The sequence below is a fragment of the Drosophila pseudoobscura genome, chromosome X, assembly GCF_009870125.1.
Source record: "Drosophila pseudoobscura strain MV-25-SWS-2005 chromosome X, UCI_Dpse_MV25, whole genome shotgun sequence".
NCBI lineage: Eukaryota > Metazoa > Arthropoda > Insecta > Diptera > Drosophilidae > Drosophila > Drosophila pseudoobscura.
Genome location: NC_046683.1, coordinates 26,305,124 through 26,319,928, shown reverse-complemented (window position 1 = coordinate 26,319,928; position 14,805 = coordinate 26,305,124). Strand labels below are relative to the sequence as shown.

The 14,805-nt window shown below is 42.0% G+C and overlaps 1 protein-coding gene across 5 annotated transcripts in view; it reads left to right on the top strand.

Annotated features, from left to right (window-relative positions):
• The window catches only part of Lrp4 (LDL receptor related protein 4), a 95,653-nt gene that overhangs the window by 68,402 nt on the left and 12,446 nt on the right, over nucleotides 1-14,805 (top strand). The window lies entirely within an intron of this gene.

Below are 14,805 nucleotides of genomic sequence, written 5' to 3'. Positions count from 1 at the left end.
ATGCTTATCAGGGACGAGAATTTTAAAAGAGGAGATGTTTCGCTTGACCTTGAAGTTAAATTTGGTAACTACGAGACCCGCAGAACTATCTATGTTGAGTTTAGACAATATAAAGTTTCGGACCATGACCTCCGTAGCCGATGCCATGAGTCGAGAGACGAAAATAGGTTTTGAAGGAGCAACCGCAGTAAGAACAGATAGAGGGGTCACAGAATTATTTGTTGAGACGGGAGAAGTGGACGTAAAGGTGTTAGTTGGAAGAGTAGTAGTTATGGGAGTTGAGGTTGAGGGAGCCTCGACATTCCTCCGGACGGCAGCGTTAGCGTCTTCAAGTATGACCACAGAAGCGCTTGCGACGGCTTCCTCGTTGACTTTCTGGCCGACGTCCTGGTCAGACACGGGCGCGGGAGAGCGGCAGGTGCGACTGCAGGAGAGACTGCAGATGAGGCCACCGTCGTAGTCGGTGCAATGTAACCATTATAACAAAGGTCCATGGCGTCAGAATTCATAAGTGACGGTGATCGAGATTGGGATGCAGGTGATCCCGGGAATGGAAGAGAAACGACCGGATTAGAATTTGGCAAATAATTGGTAAACTTCGTTCGCTTTGGCAACTTAGTCAAAATTTATAGATTTTTGAAATGAGACTCCATCGCAAGAAACTTATCCTGTAGCATTTTGAATCCGGAGTTGAGCGCAGCGAATTCAGTATGAGTCTGTCTCATAAAAACCCGCATGTCGTTCTCAATAGCTCTGCAGTCCCAACAGGTCCAGTTGAGACCGCAGCGAGTCTTTATGAGGTCGACTACGCGTCCTCCAATTTGCCAAAAGTCGGCGCAAACAGTGTGTGCCATGCTATCACACAACCAGCAGAAGGTGAATGTTTGCCGTGTGGCAGCTGAGCGGCAGCGTTTAGCACAACAAATACTCATTATGAAAAGATGAGGAAAATAAATATGAGAAAAGTGAGATTATTCGAGGAAAATGCTTGAGCGATGACTTTAAGTCGAAACTAATAATGATCAAGTAGCACAAACAATTACGCAGATCAATACAGCAACAATAAGGAACAAACGGCCGTCGCAAAATCACAAACACAAAACGAACACGAAAAACACAAAGCGTCCGACGCGGAGAGGCGGCAAAAGCAATACGACTGTGTTAGTATTTATGCAGAGAAGATTAAAATGTAGATAAGAAGAGAGAGCGGCTCAGATAGAGTGCATCGACAATACATATGTCAACAACAATGCAGCTGCCGGTGACTAAGAATGACGGGGTAGGAAAGAAAGCACAAATTGGATTAAAAATGTGGGAATAACTACACGAAAACACGAGTACTGGTTATGCACATGTAGCAAACGGAATGCTCGATTAATTACAAACACAATAAACGTTTTATAATGTAATTACTCTCCTTAAATCACGGAAAAAAATAATTATTAGGCGGAGCGAAGTAATGACGCGACCATCAGCAACCATAGATATCGAGGTGATATCTGTGGAAGAAGTATTACAACTGACATGACCTGCTCCCGCCATGCCCGAGAGGATTGCTCCTCCCCGTGCCCGCCGGTGGTAGCAGTCACGCTTTCCACCGACGTTTGGGTTGACATCCCAACCCGTGCTTGCTCCTTATCAGACTCCATATTTGGCCCGAAGGTCCATACCGGTTAATGTTTTTCGGGGGGACCACCCCCTAGCGTTTTATGCCTGGCCGCCAGGCACCTCTAGCCATGGCCTTGGTTCATTTCCCCCGACTTTAGATCGGAAAGACAATGGACCATAGCCTTAGCTAGACACTGCATTACCCCGGGCAGGGCAAGCGACAGTGCATTATCCTCGCCCGGGATAATGCAGTGTCCATTGCCCAGCCGGCACCCTCGTGGAGGGTTCAGCTAGAGGATTTTTGCCAGCTCAACATCAAAGACTTTTTTGGCAGATACCTTTGGCCTTATCATCACTTGACAAAACGGCGTGTAGTGTGTAGTGTAGTGCAACGCCCTACAGGCAATGTCAAAACAATTCCAGCCCACCTACGGCGAGAAGTTTTCAACTAGTTCGATGATCGTTTGATAGTATCAGATTCATTTGAGTGGCATTTAAAAAAAGTTTTAGGATTTGCTATTGCAGGCATCAATATTGGTATAGGCCTGTCTGCCTAAAATAAGTTAAATGTCTTTGGAAACGGTACTATCAGTAAAAATTCCATACGATCACCGTGGTTAATGATCTATAATGACCTATCGTTCGGTCTGTGAAACAACAAATTTATTCGTCGCAATCGATGCAGACCCGTCATCCATACCGCCGCATTCGAGCCGAATCTCCGCGTCTGATTTTATTTCATTTCTTTTTTTTTCATCTACAACAGCAGAAGGCTGTTACGCGAGTATGTAGGAGATAGCTGTTAGACTAATATTCGGGGAAAATTAGCACTATAGTTACTAAGAGGACTAGGCATGCATTCGAAATATAAATACCACTACAATTACTAATTACTAGAAAGGTGTGTAAGCATTAGTAATTTAATAAGAGGAAGAGAATTAGTGGTGGATATATAATGGTAAAGGCAATTATAGTCCGAGCATAAGACCCTAAACGGTTCATGCAAAGAATAATTCGATCTACAAAGTGAAAGGAACAACGGTATAAAATTTCTAGTAAGTCTAATAGGAATCGCGAAATTTATGCGGCTCAACAGATCAGGGCTGTCTATGTCACCCCCGATCAAGTTGTGCATAAAAATCACACCAAGCATTTTTCTACGGTTAACTAAGGATGGGAGGTTATTAATAGCAGTCTACTAGAATAAGATGGGAATCTCACATCCGCATCCCAGTTAAGATCCCGCAGAGCAAAGAGTAAAAAGTTTTTCTGTACTGATTCTATACGGTCCTGGTGTACTTTGTACTGAGGGCACCATACACAGGAGCCGTATTCTAAGATCGGACGAACAAGCGAGGTATAGAGAGTCTTTGTTATATAGGGGTCGTCAAATTCCTTTGACAACCTCTTTATAAATCCAAGCACGCCCATGGGCTTATTTACCATGGTAGAAATGTGTTCGGAAAACTTTAACTTGGGGTCTAACATAACACCCATATCATCCACCAGGGTAATTCTCTCAAGAGAACCACCAAATGGGGTAGAGAAGCCAACAAGGGGCTAGAACGATGAAATGTCATAACTTTTCATTTCGAGGCATTAAGGTGTAACAAGTTTGCATAACACCATGACTGAAAGTTATTGAGATCGGATTGCAAGCGAGAATGAAATTAAATTTACTTATACTGGACACAGAGTTTAACATCATCCTCATACATAAGTACTCGAGAGTATGTTAATACTGATTGCAAGTCATTAATAAAGAGTGTGAAGAGTAAGGGGCCTAGATGGCTGCCCTGTGGTACTCCCGAAGAAACCTTTACTGGTAAAAAGAGGGAGTTTTTGAAAAGGGCTCTTTGAGACGTGGAACAAAGATAGCTAGAAATCCATCTCAGGAGATTGGGCGGAAAACCTAAAAGGTCAAGTTTATGCGCTAAAAGGGAATGGTTTACGAAGACGAATGCTTTACTAAAGTCGGTGTAAATAACATGCGTCTGTAAGTTACCTTGAGACCCTTGAATAATGAAAGAGGTAAACTCTAAAGAGTTCGTGGCGGTTGATCGCCGCCTTATAAATCCATGCTGAGTTGGAGAGATAAGTGACTTGCAGAGCTGTTGCAAGTGCGGAGTTAAAACCGTCTACAACATTTTGGGAATAGCTGATAACTTTGCTATACCTCTATAATTGTTTGCGTCAGACTTGCTACCATTTTTATGGAGAGGAATTATAAACGATTCCTTCCAGATGCGGGGGAAGCAAGAAGAATCAATGGACATGGTGAATAGTTTAAGCAAGGGTCCACACAGTGCCTTGGCGCAGTACCTGAGTACACAACCTGGAACCCCGTCTGGACCTGGTGAAAACACCGGCTTAACTAGTCGAAGATCATGAAGTAGAGAACATTCATTTAAGAAGGGACTGAAAATGCCGTTCGACCTCGGTAAACCGTATGGGTACAGATGACCAGAGTAGAGCTTTCCTCAGAATAGGTGGTTTGGAAAAATTGGGCAAACAGATCGGCAATTGCCTGATCATTATTTGCCGACGTATTACGAAATGATAGCGAGGACGGGTGTGCGGACATTCTACGCTTACTGTTTACGAAGCAGTAAAACTATTTAGGGTCCTGAGAAAAACGTATCCTGCATCGAGATAGGTAGTTCTTATAGCATTGTACATTAAGAACTGAAAAGTTTGACCGAGCTGTTACATAGCGAGAGTGAGAAGTAGGAAAACCAACTTCTTTAAATTTTGTATGAAGTCTTGATTTTAAGTTTTTTAGACTGGACAACTCTTTGGTAAATCAAGGGGTTTTCCAGATCTTATCGGACAAGAAATCGGGACACAAGAAACAAAAAATGTGCCAAGAGCATTTGTAAAAAATGTTTGTGCCTTTTATGACATCAGTGCACAAGTACAAAGCGGACCAATAAAAATCCCTAATGAGTTTATTAAGCTTCGTAAACTCGGCTTTACGAAAGCAACGGACACGTTCAGGTGGCCTACTCGACCGATCCAATACAGTTGGTCCTATATCTAGCGACACTTCCAAAGTAGGATGGTAGGCGTCCTCAGGTATAGTGAGCGGAAGAACTCAAGATCCAGCAATCGACCCAAGGAATTTTTCACATGGTTGACTTGAGACAGGGACAGGTCAAGTAAGCCGTCAACAAAGTCATGTCGTGACATGGGCACTAGGTTACTAGACTCGTTTAACGAAGACCAATCAGTTCCTGGCAAGTTGAAGTCACCAAGAACTATCATATGATCTCTATCTGATAGCGAGGAAGAAACAGCGGTTAAAGCGGACAAGTGCTGCTCATATACGAAATAATCGAGCAAGTAATGAATATAGTGAAAGTGAATGCTCCGGACAAAATTTGGCGGAGCAAATGGTGTCAAATTGAGTTGGGGAGATGCTTATCTTAAACGACGCTATCTCCCTGGCATAAGAGAAGTTAAAATTCTCCACCTTTAAACCCACGGCTTTTATTTTGCTTTGAATGAAAGCAGTTACATCATTAGATGTGAGGTCAGGGGCCAGCCGTGAAACAAAAACTTGTTTTGGTGGGACTCCCACCAGTGGTTTAGTCACCAGAGGCCTAATACCAAATTGAGATTCCATGGCTAGGAGCCGATCGTACTGCTTTTTAAAGCCAATGGTCAGCTCCTTAAAGCCCTTCCGCGTCTGCCTCATAAAAGCCACCATGTCATTTATTTATTTAAAAATTTGCAACAACAAAATTTCAAACAAATTGGTATCAGACCAATGTGGCAGCGACGCTCAAAGCGGAATTTGTAAAAAAGAATGCAGGTTGGAGAGCGATTATAGCTAGAGCTACTAAACAGAGAGCGCTATTGCTCAGAAGGTTTAAAGAGTGAGTTTATTGAGTGATATCGTTGAACGTTGTTCGTCATGAAAGCCTTAGTTCATCCCCAAACAGCTCACGAAGCGGCGGAGGCTCGGGAGTTTGTACAGTCATGTGCTTCTCGGCAAACATTAGAGAATAAGTTGGACTGACTGGTTGCAACTTTCAACAGCTTTTTGGAGCTCTTGGAGAAGTTGAGCAAACACTGTGGAATGCTTATTTGGTGGAAAAACTCAACTTCTGGCCAAGATTCGGGATACAGCGGTAACAGCAAAGCTGCATATCGGAAAAATATACATTCCAACGTTTTCGGGCAGATACGAGGATTGGTGTCAGTTTAGTGAATTGTTCGGATTGCAATACCAGGACGCATGGGAGAAGCTCAGTAATCGTTATAAGATAAAATTACTGATTTTTCGTTAGTTCATTCCAAATTTTCTTTCGTTGCCAACCACAGAGGGTTCAAACATCGCCAAGTTGCGTAAAATAGTCGACAGCGCTGAGGAAAGTATACATGGTCTACAAGCGCCAAAATGCCACAGCCGCGATGTGTGCCTCATCCACATCTTGCTTTCACCCTGAATACAAGGATGCTTGGGTAACCTCCAGTGAATCGTGCTAAGAAAATGTGACCATATATGAACTGTTCGGCTTTGTCTTCGCACGCTGCGATGCCCTTGAGTCTTGTCAGATCCACAGCTAATCTATGATACACACGGTGCTTTCATCATGTTGACGTGCCCAATACGCCTGTTCGTGACAGTGTATATTGTCATGAGCAACACAGTCTTTATGTGTGCACTCTTTATGCGTTCAAGGCTCTGGATGTTGTGGATCGCCGCAAGTTCGCAATGGATGGTTATTTGTGCTTCAATTGTCTAAGCCGATCTCATCAAGTAAAGGAGTGTAATTCCACACACACGTGCCGTCTGTGTAAGTTGAGGCACCGCACTCTTGTTCATCCAGAGGATATACGCTCTATCAAGGCTTCCGCTGCTGTCAATACATCCGCTGACTCAACCGTCCGTTCGTCCAATTTCTCTGCTGATGCGGATCCAGCCGTCGTCGGCCATCATATATTGGGGAGGAAACTCGTGGACAAGAGTCAGGCCATATAGCCAAAGATTTTGGTCACTATAGTCGACTCCTGGAGCAACGGGTCAACCTGCAGGATACTGTTGGATACTGGTTCAACTATAATGATGGTCGCCGAATCATTTATTCAACGAATAAGATTGCCGCGCACGCATGCTCGTATACCAGTGGTTGGTCTAGGCGCAAATCCTGCTGGGGTTACTAGAGGTCGAGCCACATTCACGCTGCACTCCCGCACAAGCTTGGTAAACCAAGCGAAATCGACGTGATTTTAAGAGCTGATTAGAGCTTTTGCACTTCATACTAATGTTGGTTGGATCTGAGTAGTGATGCTCACACCAACGCACTAGCACGTCACGCTCACGAGGATCTGGACACTTTGGTTCGATCGTACATGAACATGGAACGAGCTCAACCAAGTAATGCTTAGTTCATACGCACACCCGCAGAAACGATGGCGTGTACATCGGCCAATTCAACGATTCTGCTCTTCCGATGCGGTCCACTACGATCCACTGGGGTTGGTTGGTTAAAAGGGGAGTACAAACAGCTAAGCACTGGACAAGAACTTTCTCAAAAATCCAAGTTGATTCGCTACACTCCATTTGTTGACGTCGAAGGAATTCTGCGCGTATGAGGACACATTGGCAATTCGATGGCAACCTATGATGCAAAACATCCCATACTTCTTCCAAAGGAATCACCAGTTGCTGTTTTACTAGCTAGACACCAGCACGTCACATCGCTACACGTTGGAGCCGAACTTATATTCTACACGTTGAGACAGGAGTATTGGATCCTTGGAGTCCGCAAAATTGTATTGAACTGCAAGATTTGTTTCCTCCAGCGCAAAGGTACGAGCACACAACTCATGGCTGATCTTCCCGCCTTTCGCGTTCAGCCCTCCCGCTGCTTTGTACATTCTGGATTGGATTACGCTGGACCAGTTACCATCAAGACATCAGTAGTTGGTTCGCCATCTTTGTTTGTCTCTCCACCAAAGAAATTCATATAGAGGTCGTCAGTGATTTGACCACTCCTGCATTTATCGCCGCTTTTAAACGGTTATTGTCTCGACGTGGCCCTATATCCGATTTTTACTCAGACAATGGCACAACATTCCATGGAGCCAGAAAGGAACTAACGGGGATGCAACGGATAGCTGTATCTCAAAGTCAAGATGAGGATATTGCTAATTTTCTGACGAGTCAGGAAATCAACTGGCACTTCATTCCGCCGTTTGCCCCGCATTTTGGAGGTTTTTGGGAGACGGGCGTACGATCTATCAAGCACCACCTGTGCTGAGTAATTGGTAGCAGTGCGCTGACTTTCGAGGAATATTCAACAATTTAAACCCATATTGAAGGTTTACTCAACTCTCGCCCACTGTGTACGCCCAGCGATCAAAGCTTGGATCCCCTTACCCGCTCTCATTTTCTTACAGTTCAACCTCACATGTCGGTGCCGGAGACGTCCTTGATAGACGTCAACATTAACAGACTGCAGCGTCAGAGGCAATTGCAAGCCAAGATTCAAGGATTCTGGAAACGGAGTCTTGAATATCTTGCTTCCTTGCAACCTCGCACGAAATGGCAGCAGGAGTCCACCAACATAACCGTGGCCAAGACGAGAGGGTTCGAGTGGTCACCGTAAAAACAGCCCGAGGAGTTTACAAGAGAACTATTACCAAAGTTGCTGTGCTTTCCTTGTTCTGAACAGTCGTTCAGGGAAACCGGTATGTTGAGAAATTAGACGCGGAGTTTTGTTCAATGTTCATTTATATTACAACTGCCCTATTCATATGCTTATGATTGTATTGCACCGCTTAAGTAACTATTTGTACGCGCATAGCTGGGTTGTTATTGCTTGTGTCCAATATAGCTAAAGCCCGCAGCTTCACACGCATACATCGATGTGTACTGTTTTGCATTGGACCGTCGCATCGTGTGATCTTTCAATTCCCTATTGGCTCGAATTCTTTTGTGAAGTGGAAGTAAGTAGGAAAATAGATTCATAACCAACCGCCTGCATATCGCTGTAAAACCTAGTAAAATTTATACAGTCCACTCATTCATATCCACAAAGTATTATAAGCAGATTTGGCGCTTAGGTCAATTAGCTTACTTCCTTCAATATTTTTTTGACCTGGTATAAACAGTAGTGAACATTTTTGATATTTTATTAATAGTGATCTTATGATAGATTCGTTATAATAATTGTTGTTTATTTTTTTGATCGCAGTTATAGATGATTGTGAGCTAGATCTAGATAATTTGCACAACACCACGGCTAAAAGTTATTGAAATCGGATTGCAAGCCGGATTGAAGTGAAGTATCCTTACACTGAACACAGAGCTTAGCATCATCCGTATACATTAGTACTCGAGAGTATGCTAATACCGAAGGCAAGTCATTAATAAAGAGTATGAAGTGTAAGGGGCCTAGATGGCTGCCCTTAGGTACTCTAGAAGTAACCTTAACCTTATGATCTTTATCTGATAGCGAGGAAGAAGCAACATTTAAAGCGGACAAGTGCTGCTCATCAATTGAGATATCCGCAGAAGGTAAAGAGATAAAGAGAAATTAGTTCTTTTGGAAGGCAGATGAGAATGGAACATTTCGCTGATTCTGACTTGGAATAGCTATGGGGTCCTATTCATCTTCTTAGGCTTAAGCTCCGGCCAAAATTTGGCAGAACAAATGGTGTCGAATGGAGTTAGGGAGACGTTTATCTTAAGTGAAGGTATCTCCCTGGCAAAAGAGGAGTTAAACCTCTCCACCTTAAGCCGACGGTTTTATTTTGTTTTTTATAAAAAGCACTAACATCATTATTAAATGAGGTCACGGGCCAGCCGTGAAGCAAAACTCGTCATTGTGGCGGGAACCCAAAATGTAGGCAATATCCGGAGGTCCAGAACGTCGAATTATTAAGATCGGATTGCAAGCGAGAATGAAATGTTATTTACTGGACACAGAGCTTAACATCATCCGCATACATGAGTACTCGAGAGTATGCTAATACCGAAGGCAAGTCAAGAGTGTGAAAAGTAAGGGGCCTATATGGCTGCCCTGCGGTACTCTGGAAGTAATCTTGACTGGTGAAGAGAGGAAGTTTTTGAAGAGGACTCAACTTCTACACCTTCAAGTCTGCGGCTTTAATTCTGACTTATATAAAAGCATCTAGCCGGGAGACAAAAACTTGCCTCGTTGTTGAGAACCATTGGTTCATTGGTTTTGCGTGGTACCTGAACGGAACGTGCTTTAAGGGAGCGGAAGGGGGTGGGGCGAAATTTTGAAATACACTTGTGCAGGTTCGTTACCACAGGAGTGTGGACACCAAATTTGGTTGCTCTAGCTCTTATAGTCTCTCAGATCTAGGCGCTTATTTTTAGCAGTAGGTAAAGCCGACCATGAAACGTGTGTGTTAGAGAGAGACAGAGCGAGATTGAATGCAATTTTTTTTTTTTTTTTGTCTATAATAATGATACGATCTGGTTCAGATTCTGCAGTCTAAAAGATATTGTCATTCTCTGCGATTCTGCGCTTTTGGTTTTCTTATATCGGTCAAATTGTGGATGCCACAGATTTTCGTCCTTTGTGGGGGCGGAAGGGGGCGGCGCGAGATTTTGAAAAACACTTGTAACACCTGACATATTACAGAAGTCTGGATACAAAATGTGGTTGTTCTAGCTCTTATAGTCTTTGATCACTAGGCGCCAGTGCTGCCAACTTTTTATCAGAAAAAAAGCTGTGTCTATGTGAAGAAATCGAAGTAAAAGCTAAAAATTAAAAAAAAAACGCAATTAATGTTGTGAACTATTTTGCATTAAAGTGATATTTAATATTTTATATTATTTTCATTAACTCATCCAGCTCTGTGGGGCTAGCTTCTGATGCGCAGTTATGTGGCACTTCGTTGTCAAAACAGCTTTTTCAAAGTCTTCGCAAGCCATAATGTAAATTTAAATAAAAACTAGTGCATCTAATTCCGTTTTTACACGCTCATTTCTTACGCGGTTTGGAAATAACACGGCTAGAAAATACAAATTTTTAATTTTTTAAACGTTTTTATTCCATTCAGAACGGTTTAAAATATCAACACAAATAGATAAAAGCACATACAGCTCACTAGCAGCTAGAAACCAAACGAAAACAAGATAGATCGTAAAGAGTATAAGTACATATTTGTTTCTCTTTTGATTTTCTTTGTATACACACATACATACAAGCTAATTTACTGGTCGGAGTAATTGCAGATAGCAACAATATAGGAAATCCCTATTTGTGTAAATTTAAGGGGATTACATTTTTTCAATAGAAATATGCTAGTATTTTGTGAAGAATCAATGCAATTTGCATACGATCAATGTCTTTTTTTACACGGTTTTTTCACGAACCAATCTACCATATAAAAACAAAATTAGGTAATCCCTTCACTGACAATAAAACTTTACCTTATGCACAGAATGATTTTGGTCCTGCTTAGTTTCCTGGAATTCCTTAGTTTTGTCTTAACTAGATGAACCTGGCTTAATACCCGCTAAATTTCCGTGTTTAATCACGGCAATGATATCATTTGCAGTGTAACAGCTGCCAGGTCAAAAAATCAGCTGTTTTCACCAGAATCTTTATAGAAGTACGCCTTCTAAAACTAGTGCTGTTGTTGATATTTTCCCTCTTTATTAAATTAGATTAATATCGCTATATTTTGCATTCAATTTCTGAATATTTTCAACTATAATCAAAAATTTGTCTAATTCCATTTTCCTTAGCGCACAAGATTTTTTTGACGGAAAAAAGTCAACCTGTTTTAGAATTTCTAAATTATCTGATCTCAATGCTCTCAAAGATGAATTAATTTTGCTATTGAGCCAAGCTCAATTTAAACTGCGATAATGGAGTTCAAGCTGTTGGTCACTACTCAATGCGCTGTCAAATTAATTTTGTGAGTATCCGCTTGAAGCTCTAGAGGAAGATAGTCGAACTCAATATGTCAAAGTTCTTGAAATACGCTGGGACACGGCTGTAGACGAGATTTCCTTCAAGTTGACCATTCCTGATGCCCCAAGTGCTCTGTCAGAACGGATTTTGCTCTCTGAGCTTGCCAAGATCTACGATCCACTGGGGTTGGTTGCCCCATAACTGTATTTCTAAATGTTCTCTTTCAAGATAGTGGGCTGAGCTCGGTCGAATGGAACGAATCGCTACGAATCAACAGTTTGTAGTTGAAGATCATTTACCGGCATACGCCGCTGTCATCTACAGTCGCGTGAGACTCAAGTTAATCTACACATTTCCGATGAACGAAATGCTCTTGATTGTATGATCAACAAAGCTTCCTCCTAGTCACACCTCTTGCGGACAATTAGCTGTTGTTTTCGCCTCGTACATCGTCTTCGCTGCAAGGAACGCCTGTCCGCTCTCTAATCAAACATGCCCAGATGGAATTCTTCCAAGTGGACTGCAAGCAGCTGACCACTGGACATCTAGTGGCAACTTTTTGGCAAATCTTCCCGCTTTTCAAGTTTAGCCCACCCGCCGTTTTCTACATTCTGGATTGGGTTATGCTGGAGCAGTTACCATCCAGACAAAGCTTGGTTTGCTACCTTTGTTTAACTGTCCACCAAAGCAATTCATATTGAACTCGTAGAAACTCGAGTCGCAACCAACCGCCCGCATATGGCTGTACCGCCGTACTCCCGTAATAACTCCCGCTATTCATATAAACCACCGTCGATATTACGTAATCACTAGATATATCAAATAAAACATATAAAAAAATAATACAGTCTAATAATTCATAACCAGTAACTAAGGAAAAAAACTTGTCATCTATTTTGGGCATTAAGAAGTTAAGAGCTTATGTGGAAGAGCAATCATTTTCTATAATTACAGACGTCCCTTAAAGAGTTTATGTCATAGTCCGACCTCAGCTCACACTGTAGACTGTAGACGATTTATGTTCGAATTTATGGATTCCAAGACTTTTTCCGGAAATGCTCAAATCCGCTCACAAATTTCCCTTGTCTTCTCACGCTTGCAGTTGTAAATCTCTTGAAAACCTATGTCGTCATTTTTTCTGGCCAAACTTAGTGACAGACGTAAAGAAAAATATTAACAGCTGTGACCGTGTAATTGCGCAAAATATCGAAATCACACCTTTCGCCCGCCTCTTGGAAAACCGAGTGAAACGCAATAAACTTAAAAAAATCTATTCACCTACGAGTCACTCTGGGAAAATTGGTATATTTGTGGTGCTAGACCATTTTTTCAAATTTCCGTTTTAACGAGGGGAACGTTGTGAGTCGCTACTACGGCCGCGACTCTACATTCATACCCGATACTCAGTCAGTCTGGCTCCTCTCCCCCATAGGGCGCACACAATGTACTACGAAGAGTGTGTGTGAGTCTTTCTTTCCAAGAAAGAGAATGAGTAAGCGCGTGGCTGGGCTTGAGTAGCCATTGCAAATTGCTTTGTCCCTTCTTGCTATAATGATAATCCGATCTGGTCAAGATTCGCCAATCTAGAAGATAGGGTCATTCTCTACTATCTGCGTTATGTCAAGTTTTTTAGTGTCGCATTCAAGTGTTGGGGAGTGTACAACCCGATCAGAAGAACTGGGACGAACAGCTAAGTCATATATGCTGTTCATTGCGTTCAAGCGTTCACTCAGGTAATACTTCCAGCCCTTATAGTATGATATTTGGTCAAAATATAGTTAAGAGGGCAATTCCACAGTGAAGATTAATTCGACTTGATTCGCTAAAAAGCAACATAGTCTATGTTATAATCTACCAAGCGGAGAATTTTCCTTAGCCGTTGGAACTATACCGTCGCAACTTTCAAGACAGTTGGCTAAGTTGCGAAAGCGCGCAACAACAAATTCCCCTCTTATTAGAGCGGGCGCTCTCAACGAGGGATTTCTGCTCCTCGCCCAACTATCTCACCGGTCGGTCGCATCACAGACATCTTTCCGCCAGACATCTAGATATGGATGTAGTCTTCTTTGCGGTGTGCGGAGGAGTAACAAGTAACCTCCTCCAACGTTAGCCATTTGTTCCGTCAATTTAAAATTCCTAGCAAATTCATTTAGCATTGCTATTATTAGTTTAAATATTTGGTGCCTTTTTTTCTGGTTGGAAAAAGCAGCGAAAGCTATAAGACGGAAATAGTGGTAATAATGGTGTTTTTCTTGTGCTAAAATTGTTGAGCTGCTGAAAAAAGTGTGAGATTTTTTTATTGTCACATGTTTAATCCAGTCTGAAAGGAACTTTGCAGCAGGCCATGTAAGCACTTTCATCGGTGGATCAACGCAAGTATAAAACCCAAAATAAGCTGTAAGTTGCACAATGAAATTTATAAGAAATTTGATTTTTGTTGCTCACGTAATCAAAACTCTCTTCGCTTAAGATAGGCGGTTCTCTCTCTCCAATACTCTCCTGCTGCCCATACACGCAGCGCCAAATAACTGCATGCTGGTGCTCTCTTAAGAACAAAGCGCAAAAGGGAAGATGAGAGGATATGCGATCTGGCTCTTTTTCTTTGTTTTTGTCTGCTTATGATCGTGTTTTTGATTTGCCAATATAATATAACAGACCGTGCTTGAGTCCATGGTGATTTTATCAAATCACTTAATGAGCGTCCTCCGGCCTCTGAAAATTGTTTCAGATAGCATTTTACGCAATCTGGATGGCCTTTACTCGGCGACATAGTGAAGGCAATTTACATTAAGCTTCCGTGATCTGCTGGCTCCGATTGTTTGATTGAGGATGGGCTAAAATATTTGACGCAAATTATTTGCTTTTGCACCCAGCTTAGTCGTTCTGAAGGAGATTTTGAGCGAAATTCTTTACATCACAAAGTGGTATTCGTAATGTTCATCTTTTCGCTTTTAGCTCTCTACGTAATATTTGAGTGTTCTTTCCTGTTCCTAAAACTCAAATTCTTTGTTCTAGGAACTGGAGCACTTGATGCCTGCATTAGCTTTTCAATGTTCTCGTTAAAGATTGCAATGTATTTTTTAAGTGTTATACGTATGTTCTTATGGAATTTCAAATATTTTTCGCGTTTATATGTTTTTAATCTTTGAGTCGTTTTCGTTAAAACGATTCCATGCGTCTTCGAGTGCTGTTTTTTTTGCTTTGAAGTTACTAATGAACCTACAAATTTGTTCTCCAATGCATCGGATCTCCGATCTCCTAGCTGGCAATCGAACATAGATTTATTGATATT